Here is a 14,976-nt window from a genome sequence, read left to right as displayed (position 1 = left end):
GTCAAAGCCCAGAATGGAGTCAGCAAAACAGGAAATGAAGAACATGATCAATGTTTTTTTGATTCTCCCCAAAACATTGATCATGTTCTTCATTTCCTGCTGCATATTGTCCAGCCGATTATGCATTAGGTCAAGGCTAGTACGCATGGCATCAATATCCCCATTCCAGGCCATGATCTGCCCAATGAATCGTTGTGCACTGTCGGTGGTAAATGATTCTCCTTCCACATCACCTAAAATTAATGAAAAAAATGTATTTAGAAATATGCAGGCATACATAGATTACCATAAGCTGGGATGTTAGACACTCACCTGGTGGGGTGCACATGTCGCCCACTTCCTCCACCTCTCCTTAGTCCACATCCCCGGGTGGGGGGCGCTGGCACTTGGACATGCTTCCGCCGCTTCTTCCCCTTCCACAACCACATCACCTAAAATTGATGCAAAAAAGATGTATTTAGAAATATGCAGGCATACATAGATTAACATAAGCTGGGGTGTCAGACACTCACCTGGTGGGGTGCACATGTCACCCACCTCTCCTTCCTCCACATCCTCCGTGGGGATTTCCCAAACGGGCTGGTGAGGCCGGGGGTCCCTGGGTTCAGGTTGTCTCAGTCTTTTCTCCCGTATGAGAATGAAACAAAAGGTATACTTAGCACACAGATATTTGGGTCCAGGAATAGGAATATGAAACATTGCATTGAAGTGGTGCACAATTATCTGTTTGGGCAGAGATCCAAGTTAAAAACATAATTAAAATACCCTTGCAAACAAGCTGGAATACTTACCTTTTTTGGCCACGTTTCACAGATGAGACACCCTAAAAAGTATCCAATGGAGCACTTGTGTGGGTTAACAAAAATAAATGTATTCTGGTGTCCCACACTAGTGCTCCTGTGTCCAGATGTGTAAACAGCTGCTGAGTGTCCTCTCCTTACATTCCACTGAATGAAGTTTGCTATTCATTCTAGTTTCAAAAGACATCTAGACAACAATATCATAGACTTCTTTTAATAAGACAAACTACCAAGACCAAAATGTTGTTTCAACCCTGTATCAACTAAATACATCGTATATAGTTTTTAAACGATGTTTACTACGAACAGTGTTTCCTACAAACGTTTAACGAGTAAAACTTGTACAGTAAAGATAACCACATGGAGCAGCATGCAAGGTAATAATCACAATATGAACACACGACAAGTACTTACTTTTTTTCAGCACTTTCTGGATTTGTCTGTACTGATCCGGCTCCCTGAGTTTGAGGTCGGACCATCTTTTCCTCAGCTGATCTTTAGAGCGCCGTACCCCAAAATGATGATGCAGGGTCTTTACCACTTTCGCCATAATTTTTACCTTTCTTAAATTAGGCTGGGTGTACGGTCCATGCTTCCCATCATAATCTTTTTTTTACCATTGTTACTCCTGCGCACCATAGAGAGAAGGGGCGGAGAATATTTGTTAAAAAAGTACATCAGGGGCGGGCAACGCAGGCGGAGTGTCATACATGCGCAGTGTGTATAAAGCTATCACGCATGTGTCTTAGATAACTTCTGTGCTCAGAGGATAGAGGAACTGAATTTGTGAGCGTCCGAAACGAAGGTAAATTTTATTAACTTTGTATCAGCCTATACTGCTTAAAGATTAAGGCCTATGTTGGCATAAGTAAGATTATGAGAGTTTAGTCTAACATTAGTGTTTTTGTCTTGTGTATTATCTTTGACAGAAAACATGAATACTAAGTTTAAGGACCCTGAATTTCTGACTCAATTTTTTGAGGAGTACAGGGAGAAGAGGAATTTATGGGAGGTCAAACACCCTGCATATTATATTAAAACAATAAGGAAGTCAACGCTGGAGAAACTTGTCACATTTGTGCAGACTTTCATCCCAGAAGCAAACTTTAAGTTTGTGGAAAATAAAATTGGGATCTTACGAAATATGTACAGGAGGGAGCATAACAAGATCCAGATTTCCATGAGATCAGGAGCATCAGCAGATGATGTGTATGTACCCAGGCTGTAGTACTACGATAAACTACGTTATCTTGATGACCAGACTGAAGCCAGGGCATCACTTTTAACCCTTCCCCCCACCCTTCCCTCTACCCTTCTCTCCACCCCAGCAGAGGCTGATGAGGAGCAAGCTGGGCCTTCCATCCTGGAAGAACCGGATGTGACCATCTGGAGCCAGGTATATTATTTTTAGACATATTTAGTGTCCTAATATAATGATGGTAACTAGATGTTATAATTGGTTATCTATTAAAGGATTTTTTTTTATAAAAAATGATGTATACATATCAATTGACAGTAGAGGCCAAAAATGTTTTTCACCAGCTTTAAAAATGCTGGTAGCAGATTGATACTCTTTTATATGTATTAACATTACATTTGCAAGTCATGAGCTGAAAATTGTGTGTCATTGATGAACCAAAATCTCAAACTATGTCCCGTTTTTATACACAGGATGAGATCAGCCAGGAGGAAGGTGTGGAAAGTGTCATCCAGGAGGAGGCCGGGCCCAGTGTCATCCAGGAGAAGGCCGGGCCCAGTGTCATCCAGGAGGAGGCCCGGGTCCAGTGTCATCCAGGAGGAGGCAGGGGTTAGTGTCAGTCAGGAGGAGGCAGGGGTTAGTGTCAGTCAGGAGGAGGCAGGGGTTAGTGTCAGCCAGGAGGTGGACAGGCCCAGTAGGATCCTCACACAATCGCAGGTTCCTCCCCTGCGCCTTTATACAAAAAGGCCCAGAAAGGGGACGGTGACAGAGGAGGCATCACTGCGCCTCATGAGAGAAGCTACAAATTTCCTCAAGAGCCCCCCCAAAGCTGAAGAGGCCTATGGCTCCTATATAGCCAGCAGGTTGCTTGAAATGGAGAAGGGACAACGCCTCCTGTGTGAAAAACTTTTTTCTGATGTCCTTCACAAGGGGCTGAAGGGCGAGTTAACTGTCAACACCCAAATAAATGAGCAAGCCCCTCCTCCTCCTGCCACAAGTCAACCACCTGAGCCCCAGCCTACAAGGAAGGCTGCAGGGAAGGCTGCAGGGAAGGGTGCAGGGCAGCGTGGAGGGGAGGCTGGAACGAAGAGAAGAAAGTGAGGACCTGGCTTCAGTCTGGTCTGGCAGAAGACACAGGCTGGTGTAGTACCACAGCCTGGGGACATATATGTAATCTGCTGCTGCTCTTGATCTCTGGGATTCCTGGACCAGATTTTGCTCCCTATTATATGGACTCCTCAGATCCCAATTTTCTTTTCCACAGACTTGATGTGTGCCCTGGGGCCAAAAATCTTCACAAATTCGAAACATTTATCCAGCGTTGACTTCATCTTTATTTTGTAACCATAATAAATGGATGTTTTATGTGTTTTTATTAACATCAATTTTTTAGAGACAATGTCAAATTAACAAGGGACAACAACCTCCTTGAGGTTCCAAAAAAAAAAATTATATAATGTTCTTGTGGTAACTTTACACCAAAAATAAAAAGATATATTGAGATAAATAGAAAATAATTTTGTAACAATCCTAAAAAATGATCTTGATGAAATAAAAAATAATAAAAAATGACTCCAAAAAACAATTGTGTAAACATTAGTATGGAGATATGGCTTTTAAAAAATACAATATCATTCATGAGATCAAGAGAAATAATCCAGAAATAAGTTTGTGAGGACTCTGTGTGAAATATGAACAGCAAAACAACTTTGTTCTTCTAGCATTATAAAGAAGACAATTAATGCGCTGCATTCAACGATCACAGAATTTGTAGCGTGAGGAATGTGCTACCTACAATATGAACACTAGTTTTACCAGACCAAGTGCTTCCATAGTGTTTCGTACTTGCTTCTGAGCATGCGTCGTTTTTTGTCCATCGGACTAGCATACAGACCAGCGGATTTCTCGATAGGAACTGGATCCGGCGGAGTTACGATGTAAAGATTTGAAGCATGTTTCAAATCTAAAGTCCGTCAGATTTTCGACTGGAAAAGTCCGCTGAAGGTCCATTGAAGCCCACACACAATCGGATTGTCTGCCGAACTCGGTCCGTCAGATCAGTCTGATAGAAAAGTCCGCTCGTGTGTATGCGGCATCAAAGTATATTCCAACCTGGTTGAGAAACCTCTGCAGTGAGCTATATTACCCCCAAAATGCTAGGGAAACTGAGCGGAATCAGTCATATCTACAGAGGTAGTATTAGAGGTGGGTGCCTGCAGAGAGACTGGAGCAGCAGCAGGGATTGTTTGCAACACTGGTTGTATGGGAGCAGCCGGAGTGGGAGGATCCAGGTGAGCAGTTTGATTCAAGAGCATGGTAATGATATGGTAAACTGATCCATGTGGTGGTCCTGCTCATCCGATCTGTCTAGGTGGATTGCCTGTATCTTCTGAATTCATGGCCTTCGCCTAATGTCAGGGACCATGAACCAGACAGAGACAGTAAACAGTTAAAATCACACCTTTAATGTAATAGTTAAAATAATACAGATCAGGAATGTAGTCAAAAACAGATGCCAGGGTTAGGAAGCCAAAATGTGTAATCAGACGAGCTGGGATCAGGAAGCCAGGAGATAGCATTGTCAGAAGGCCAAGAATCAGAAACCAGAAGAAATGTCATCCAGGCAAAGTCATAACAGGAACACAGCAGAGACACACTGGAGATGTTGACCAGGCAAAGGCACTGAGGGAATGAGCAAGGCAGCTTAAATAGCAAAAAGGGGCTGGCTGTAGGCTGGACTAATGAGACAGATAATGATAACCAGTTGAGTCACTTGTGGAAACAATTCAAGGCTGGTAATTAATTGACAGCTGAGCAGCCTTAAGCATTGAGAAGATCCTTAATGACCCCTCCTCCTCGGAGGGGAATCGGGCTGGAAAGCCCACAGGAGGGCAGGAGCATGTACAACCGAGGATGAGACCCAAGAGCGTTCCTCTGGACTGTAACCCCTCCAATGAACAATGTACTGTATGTGCCCACGAAACCTATCAATCATAAATTGTATCTCATACTCGGAAAGAGAAGAAGTCTATGACTTTAAATGAGATGCATTGTGTACAGTCAGTACCTGTTGGCTGAGTATAAACACGTTAATAATTCATGTGTATATATATATATATATATATATATATATATATACACACACACAACTGGATTATGACATAGTACAATAATAGACAGTAATGTTGAAAGCACATGTTATTGTTATAAAGCCTCATCAACAAATATGGTAAAAAATGTAAATAATATATATCCATGAGTATAGGAATTCATTTGAGCAATAAAACATATTCATTATAGTTAAGCTGGATCATAACACACTCAAATTTTAGATATTGTGTTTAGAACTGGTTGTGTTGAAAGGTCTAAACCTACAATTAAACATAGTTAATGAGTGGCAAAAATTAATGTATATGATCAAACAATAAAACGCATGATTAATAAAAAAGCAACTGCATCCATTCGGCTCAGCGCATTTCATGAAGTATGCTCATCTCCCTCAGGAGCAGATGCAAATCTATAAAAAATATAAATATTGTTATGGTTGAATAGTTTACCCAAATGCAGGAAAAGAGGGAAGCAAGCCCACCAAGAAGGTGGGCTCCCTACCTTATTATTCTCAAAAATCAGGTCAGGGTTCAACACTTGGTACTGTAGAATGAGGGTACCACGTGTATATTTTTTATAGATTTGCATCTTCTCCCGAGGAAGTGGAGCATACTCCATGAAACAAACCACAAAACAATGACCCACAAAATAACCAGAAAAACACATGGGACTTTGTCCACAAAAGCTTCCCCAAGACTCCGATATTCTACTCGCTTCCAAAGATACATAAGAATGAGAGGAATCCACCCGGGAGACCTATAATTTCAGGGAATGATGCCCTCACTGAAAACCTGAGTCATCTCATTGATGAACACCTAAGACCCCATGTATTAGGCCTTCCTTCATATATAAAGGACACCATATACTTTCTGCAATTCATTAACAGCATTCATATACCGATGCAGGCGCTTCTTGTCACCATTGACGTTGAGGCCCTGTATAATTCCATTCCCCATGAGCTGGGCTTGGTTGTGATCAGTCATGTCCTAGCCCAAAGGGGAAAGAAGAATGGGCCTTCAACAATTTTATGCTACAATCATTGGAGTTTGTACTCAAACACAACTTTTGACGGATCCCATCACCTCCAGGTACAGGGGGTGGCGATGGGGACTTGTGCCCCATTGTATGCCAACTTTTACGTGTGGGAGTGGGAACGTATGGAGCTGGCTGACAAGCAGTTATCTATGTATACGCACCATATCTTGATATGGTACTGATATATAGATGACCTGTTCATGATATAGGATGCTCCGGAGGATCTACTCAAGATTTTTCTTGAGAGACTCAACAAAAATAAATTCAACCTGGCATTGACAATGTCATATGATCCTGTGAAGGTGACCTTTCTGGATTTTGTCAAATGAGAGGAGGACAACACATTATCTAGTTGCCTGTTTCGTAAACCCACGGCTGGCAATTCAATAATGCATGCTTCTAGTTTTCATCCTAAACTGCTGTTGATGTCCATCCCCTATAGTCAATATCTGAGGACTAGGAGGAACTGCTCTGATGAAACATCTTTTCAGCAGGAAGCCAATGTGCTGAGAGATCATCTCTTGAAAAGAGGATACACTAAAACATGCCTTAAGAAGGCTTATAAAAGAGCTGTCAGAAAAAGAGAAATGTATATACAGTACAAATCGTGAAAAACAAAAAATAGAGACCAATGATAAAAACACCAAAAGAATTGTAAAATTTTCTAATCAACATTTACAAACTAGGAACATTGTGCAGATACCCCATATACCCCAGCCGAAGTCTTAGCATACGAAACGCGTCGGGTGCTTTATGCTACCCCAGCTACCTTTTCTGTGCTACTTATTGTTCAATTGAACCAAATTTTTACTACCGTTTTAACATTTGTTGGAAATATTTTTATAAATACATTTTTCCTTGTACAACTGGATTTACACTATGTGGAAGCTCTCTTTCTTTACTTTCTTCTTGCCACATTTGGAGGATTGTTGCTGATCCGGTGGAACCCGGTGGAAGATCCCAGCCTACACCCGGATAAACCAGACCATCAAGAATACGAACAAGGGGGTTGGGTCCACTCTTACCCCTCCCTGGAACGTAAGAGCCGTGAAGTCTTTCCCGCCTCGGTACATAGAGATACAGCACATATACAACAGAGTGTAAAGATATCTAACCCCAATATGTGCTATATCTCACAAGGTAAACAAACATAATGTGCATAAATAAACTGTGCAATGGGCATATGAAATAATATTGGTAATATCAATAAATAAATATGCTCCAAAATAAATGAGTGCAAAACAGGTGCTAAAAGGTGCAATAGACATATAAAGTAATAGTGATAAAGGTAATTATTGTTACTTCATAAATAATTCATATATGCAAACAAATGCTGAAAAGTGACATGTGCCAGCCAAAAAGTGCAAAGTGTCACACAATACATATACTTAATCGTCCATCATGAACTAGACATATATTGAACACAAAAGTCCTTAATGAAAGTGATGACAACTGTGCTTCAGTGATGATGTATTCAAACGTGCTGCAATTCCATGTGCCACAGATCATGTGATGGTGAAACAAAAGGTGATTCCCCCAAAGGTAAAACGCTCACTTTAGGGGATGTGACTAAGTCGCTAGACAGAGTCAGGAAACGCTTTTGAGCCACCCAAGGCTCAGTGTGGATCACAGGAAAATAGGCTCCAGCATAAGCTCAAACCATAAGCAAAAAGAGAAAGGAACCATATGGTGTGATAACGTTTAAAATATTTTATTACAAGGTCAGATAAAAAACTCTCCCCCAAAAGGGGGTGCTCACATTTTGAGGGTGCGTCAGTGCACCACTCTGAAGAGGCATATAATCTGGATATAACAGTGAGGTAATGGATGTAACAGTGAGGTTATGGAGACTGTCCCAGCACAGATAGCTGCTGCTGCCTAACACTCCGTCCTGGCCCCTTCCCTACGCATCTTCGACACAGGGCATACGTGTCATAATCAGGGGGGATGTGATTGCCCCTGATGATGACACGTATGCCCTGTGTCGAAGTCTCAAGTCAGACACATCACACACTGATCAATCAATCCACACAGGGCGAGTTGAGGAAAACATCCATGATATAAGATAAGTTCTGTAATATCCCCTCATGCCAGAAAATAGAGGAACTTTTTAACATTTTGAATGCGGATGCATTTTACAAAATATATAATATTATATTTAATAAAATATATAATATAATATATAATATTTTTTACATACTTCTCATATTTGCAGATTCTTCTGCAGAAATTTGCAGGCATATTTGACAAGCAGGAGAAGAAAAATGGCATCTAAAATCTCTGCCATATACACCCCCTGTGTGGCCTGTTTTGGATATCAATGCTCTGGGTATTTTACCTGCAAGATTATCCACATATATCTTTACATATATTATAAGTTGCTCTGACCCATATATATACTGTATATATATTGTTATTAATTCTTCCCCCTCTGCTTTTGATGCCAGGTGGTCTCACTGTCTGCTTAACAGCACCCACCCTGGTTACCACTTTTTTACCCCTTCTATTGGACGGTTTGGTGGTTTTATAATTTTTTTAATGATGTGATGGGTCATTGCTGAGGCGTGGGGGCATTCTGTAAGTTTCACACCTTGAGCCCATTTCTTGCTAATTGTATACTGCCTTATGGTGTATGATATATATATACAATTACATGTGTTATTTAATATGATACAAATACTGTTGTTATCTTTTTAGACCATATCAATACTACATGCAGAGATTTCCCAAAGAAAAGAGTCCCAGAACTCTGAAACACATTGGATTTTGCTTGTGCAACCTCTGCATGTGTATTGTAATACTATCAATAAGTGATTTTTGCCATGAGTAATAATTTGCCTCACTTTTACATGTATTGATATTGTATTGTCCTTGTTCTATGGGTTTTTTTCATATGGGTTTAAATTATAACTTTTTAAGAAGTCACTTGTTCACCCCTTGAGCCTTTTAAGTCCAATTTTTTCCAATGAGGAAACCCCATTTTTTCCAGCTTTTTTTCATATGGGTTTTCCAGAAAATAAAATAGTTTTAATTAGTTTCTACTTATTTACTTTTGTGGGAAAAATTAACCAAAAACAAAAACAAACATTATAGCATATTCAATTGCTACACAAGTCACATTGTAATGAATGTTGCTAAAACTATGTTTCCTTTTCAATCTACATCACTGTAATTTTCTATAAAAAGCAATGCAGTAAGGCAACTATCAGCTGTGTACAGAATGCCCCTCAGAAATTTAATTCCAGGGAGCGTGGCCAGCATGTGCACTGAATGGCAGCATAGGAGCCAAGCTCCTGGGCAATTAGGGCAACCAGCAATGATCTGGGGACCTGACTGACATCCTGCACACCCCAGCACCTACCCAGTTCCTGCAAGCACACCGCCACAATGTCCAGAAAGAGGAAGGACAATCAACGTCCCCAGAAACTGGCGGTTTTCTTCCTTCAGCCCCCTCGAGGAGGCTGACAAGATGGCGCCGCCACTCTGCCCCCTTCCCCCTCCTCTCCACTAATAGGTCATTATACAGATCTACCAGATGATCAGTTTGGGGCTGAAGGACACCAGGGTGAAGGCTCTTCACTGCATCCTCCTTCATCGCCTAGTCAGCTCTGTGCCAGTCCAGCTAATGCTAGAATGCACCTGGATGAAAGCCTGCAAGGATCTGAGGTGAGCCATGTTGTCCCTGAATCCATAGTGCAAACTCCCCACCCCTTCTCCACAACCTAATTTCCTACTTCCAACCAGCCAGTGATGGATACACTGCTGAAAGAAATGTTATTATCTCTGCAGAACTCCTTGAATGCTGATTTTGCCACTATGACCCACAAGTTCTCATTTGTATTAAACTCATTAGGAGAGAGAGTGAATCACATAGAGGATTCTATGGGAGAAAACACCAAATGATTTAGTGGATGACAGTTTAGAAGATAGACAGTGGATGAAAGCAAAATTGCAGACCTAGAATATAGGTCATGGTGTAACAATTTAAAGTTGCGGGTCGATCCCTGAATCAGTACAATCAGGTGACTTAAAGAGCTATGCTACAGACATGTTCAGTTCCCTCCTGCCTGAAGCAACCCCTCTGGACTTGACCACTGGACGCATATATCGCCTGCCCAAACTGCCTCATTTACCAGAAACCATACCATGGGATGTCATTATGCGCATACATTATTTTCACATTTAAGAACAACTCCTAGCAAAGTCCACGTCTCTCTGGTAATTTCCAGCTCCCTATGCAAATATCCAAATGTATGCAGACCTTTCCAAATTTACCCTAGACATGAGGATACAACTTTCCCCTGTGACGAAAACTTGCCGTAACCATAATATACAAATGGGGCAACCTCACTAAGCTTATTGTGGAACAGAATAGGGTTTCACACAATATTACCTCTGTAAATAAAGGCTTAGCGCTCCTTCATACCTGGGGCATAATTCCTGAGCCACCGCCACAAGAGGCCACACATAAGCCTCCAGAGAAGGTATCGCCCTCATGGCACAAATCCACCTCCTATCCGCAGAGCAGGAATAGATAAATGCCACAGGGTCCTCCTCCTCAACTTTAATTTCAGCCTCCAACATATTAGCCCTTAGTCCCAGCCATTGTCACACAGTGCCCTAGCCTTGGTCTTATGGACTTTCTCCCTGTTGTGTACTGACAGTGGTTCAGTTACAGCATTTGCCACCACTGTCTATATTTTGTTTGCCTTGATTTGTTACAGATTTTCATGTCTTCTTTGTCTTCCTCCGACTCTCCTATGGAATTCACCATCCACCTCACCTTTTCACCGATTGGACATTCACATCTGATCATGCTTTCAAGCGGAATCCACCTTCCAGGCCTCAAAAGGACTTGCCGTTTCCACTACTGTTTGCGCACCTTAACTGTGAGTACAGCGAACTGCACATACACATACATGAACTTCACATACACAAATGGGTCTTAAAGTTCTGTCTCTTAACACTAAAGGATTAAACCATCTGGCCAAAAGAGCTTTAATGTGGAAAACTGCCTTAAAGTGGTTGTAAACCCACTTTTGAATTATCAGATAATCCCCTATGTTAGCTAATGTTATGTCTCCACTGTATGTGCTTTATTAAAAAAATGCCTCTGTATACCTTATTTCCGAGCACCGCTCCACGCTCACATGACCGCCCGCCATTCCTTCTCCCGATCTGACAGCTACAGCAGGAGGCACTGAGAATCCCCCGCTGACATCAATCGGGATGAGGAGAGGGGGAGAGAGGCAGCCGGTCACGTGAGAGCCCAAAAGGCGCTCAGAAATAAGGTAACAGACGCATTTTTTTAATGAGCCACATACAGTGGAGACACCATTATCTAACACTGGGGATTGCCTGAAAATGCTAAAGTCATTTCAGCAGCAGGAAGGGAGGGGGTGGGCACTGGCTTGAGCTGACATCAAGGGAGGGAGGGAGGAGTGGAGAACAGAGGAGGACAAAGGAGAGCTGTGGGTGACAGAGGCACATAAACTGACCACAGTGTCAGGGCTCAGCAGCCATGATAAACCATGGTCAGTTTACGGGGGGGCAAAACCAGGCAAGATCAGCCAGGTATTTTAGATAATATAGGGGGGCAATCTACACAGCACAAGCACTGTGCTGTTATTCATGCTTTAAAGTGATAGAATCAATCTTTTTTAGGCTAACAAACGCTTTAAAGCAGGGATGTGACATCCTCTGTACACAAGAGACTCACCTCCAGAGTACAGCAGCTCTGAAGTGTACGCATAGGGCCTTTCCCCATATCTTCAGCCCATATCTTCAGCCCAGAGAAAAAAAAAAAAAGAGGTGTGCTTATCACCACACCCGATACAATTGCCTTTCAGCTATCAACTGGACTCTTCCTCCTCACGCTCTAGGCTGCATTCCCCATGTCCAAATTTCTCTGTGTTCATGATCTTTTTGATGTTTGGCGCTGTCATTATCCACAAAAATGCGACTACACTTTCTTCTCAGCGACATATACAGTAACTCCTTGTCAGAAATATCCTGCCAGTAACAGGCATTCTAGTCTTGCTGGTGCATGATCGCGGGTGCCAATGTGCATGGGCCATTAACGTCAAGCGGGCTTTTTAAACCAAACTGACACACAGGGACTTTTCTGTCTGCTCTACAGCGTTTTGTGTGTTCCTGATATCTGAAATCTGTTCCTGTGTATAACGACACCCCGAGTATGAAAGGGGTTAAAGCCGTTTAGGACATTCCATTTCCGAACACAAAGGCAGCTACCGAACACTTCAATCAGCCGAACAAGAAACCCATACAAATAATTCTCCTCCCAAGGATGAGACGAGGATCTGTATTGAGGGTCAAAAGGAATGAACTTTTATTTTGAGATCTCACACAAATATATACAGCAGGATGAAAAAAACAACCTCTCACCAGAAACCTAATTAACATGAGCTAATTATCTAATCCTTTAGACAGCCTAGGTGTCTCAGAGACATAACCTTTAGGAAAGACTTCACATCTATGAAAGATGAAGGAAGATAGAAGACAGAAGAAAGAAGAAAGAAGAAGCATCTAAATAAAGGAATTGTCAAAAACTGTCTCTTGTCATTTTTAACATTTTTGACAGTTTTTTAGTGAAATTGTAGGGGTACTTTTGTACCCCCTTACCATTTCACACAGGGGGGGGGCCGGGATCTGGGGGTCCCCTTGTTAAACGGGGCTTCCAGATTCTGATAAGCCCCCCCGCCCGCAGACCCCCACAACCACCAGCCAGGGTTGTGGGGATGAGGCCCTTGTCCTCATCAACATGGGGACAAGGTGTTTTGGGGGGCTACCCCAAAGCACCCTCCCAATGTTGAGGGCATGTGGCCTGGTACGGTTCGGGGGGGGCGCTCTCTCGTCCCCCCTCTTTTCCTGTGGCCTGCCAGGTTGCATGCTCGGATAAGGGTCTGGTATGGATTTTTGGGGTTTTTTTTTAATTTTGGCACGGGGTTCCCCTTAAAATCCATACCAGACCTGAAGGATCTGGTATAGAATTTAGGGGGACCCCCACGTCATTTTTTTTAAAATTTTGGTTCGGGGTTCCCCTGTGGGGAATTCTCATGCCGTTTTTATCAATGAACTTCTATGTGTATTGTCGGACCGGCAATGCAATAGCCGCGAGTAGTTTTAAATGACTTTTTTCCTTTGAAATGTCATTTTGCTGTCAGACTGTTCTAAACACGGGAAACATGCGCCCCTTTACAGGCATACTATAGGCACCCCCCAGCTATGAAATTTAAAGGGATATTACACTTTTATTGTTTCACTTTAAGCATTATTAAAATCACTGCTCCCGAAAAAACGTCCGTTTTTAAAACTTTCTTTTGCATTGATCCATGTCCCCTGGGGCAGGACCCAGGTCCCCAAAAACTTTTTATGACAATAACTTGCATATAAGCCTTTAAAATTACCACTTTTGATTATTCATGTTCGTGTCCCATAGACTTTAACGGTGTTCGCGTGTTCAAACTTTTTTCCTGTTTGCATGTTCTGGTGTGAACCGAACAGGGGGGTGTTCGGCTCATCCCTAGTCCCCATGCATACAGCTCACAAAGACCACCATTCCCCCAAATGTCAGGGCCCATAATCGGTAGGCAAGAGGCTATCATTCAGTCCCTCCAAAAGCCTCTGTTCCGGCTAGGTCTGTAACACTGTGCTTTACCCGGCTTGCCTCTGACCATCCCTGCCATCTGCCTGCACCTGACTCCAGCCTGTCTGACTTCTTTTCAGCCTACTCCTTTGGTCCTTCTGCTGCCCGCCTGATAACTGACCTGACCTGCCTGACTCTTCTGAGTTCCTGAAAGAATCTCCCTGCAGTCTTCTGCACCTGTCTGCTGATCCAGCCTGTTCCAGGTTCCAGTCTGCTATCCTGCTCCAAGTCAGCTGTTCCAGTTCCAGCCTGTTATACCTGTCTGCTGATCCAGCCTGTTCCAGGTTCCAGTCTGCTGTCCGGCTCCAAGCCAGCTGTTCCAGTTCCAGCCTGCTGTTCCTGTCTGCTGATCTGCTGATCCAGCCTGTTCCAGGTCCAGTCCACTGATCCACTTCCAGTCTGCTGTTCTCCTGTGGTGAGCTTTCTGAAATCCAGACTTACCTCCTGCTGTTGATCCTGCCAGGTGCTCGTGCCACTCCTCACTCCTTCGCCTACTATTTACTCTACCAGGGGCCTTGAGTTGGAGGTGCAAGGGAGGCCTTCCCCTGCAGTTCGGGCTGTCCAAGCCCAAGCAGGGAGCCTCTCCTATGTAGGAACTTTGCCTACACCTGGCAGGTTTGTCCCAGGCTGTTAAAAATCTTCAGGAGGGATACACCTGACTGGAGGAACAGGTTCATGTACTTTCATTTCCCACCGGCACGCAGGGGTCTTCCCACACCTCTACTTCTTCAGCCAGTACTGCCTCTTCTCCTACAGTTGTTATGCTTCCATCTGAATGAAGGGTTCCCACTCCTGAAAAGTTATCTGGGGAACAAAGCAAATTCAGGGCATTCCGAAATGCATGTGAGCTATACTTTGCTCTACAACCATGTACCTTCTCCCTAGAGGTCACCAAAGTGTGTTTTGTTGTCTCCTTGCTCCTGGGTGAACCCCAAACTTGGGCCACCACCTTCTGGAACAGAAAGCCGAAGTGTTAAACAACCTAATCACCTTTTTTGATGCTATGGCCCAGCTGTTTGAGGATCCACAGCTCTCTGCAACCGCAGAAGCCGCACTGCATACTCTTCAACAAGGACGCAGGGTAGCGGAAGATTATGTTGCTGAATTCAGGCGATGGAGTGCCGATACGCACTGGAACGATGCTGCCCTTCGTTACCAATTCTGCATGG

This window comes from Aquarana catesbeiana, linkage group LG07 (assembly GCF_042186555.1).
Source record: "Aquarana catesbeiana isolate 2022-GZ linkage group LG07, ASM4218655v1, whole genome shotgun sequence".
In the NCBI taxonomy this organism is placed as follows: domain Eukaryota; kingdom Metazoa; phylum Chordata; class Amphibia; order Anura; family Ranidae; genus Aquarana; species Aquarana catesbeiana.
The sequence above is the reverse complement of the archived record's forward strand: the minus strand, read 5'-3'. Positions refer to the sequence as shown.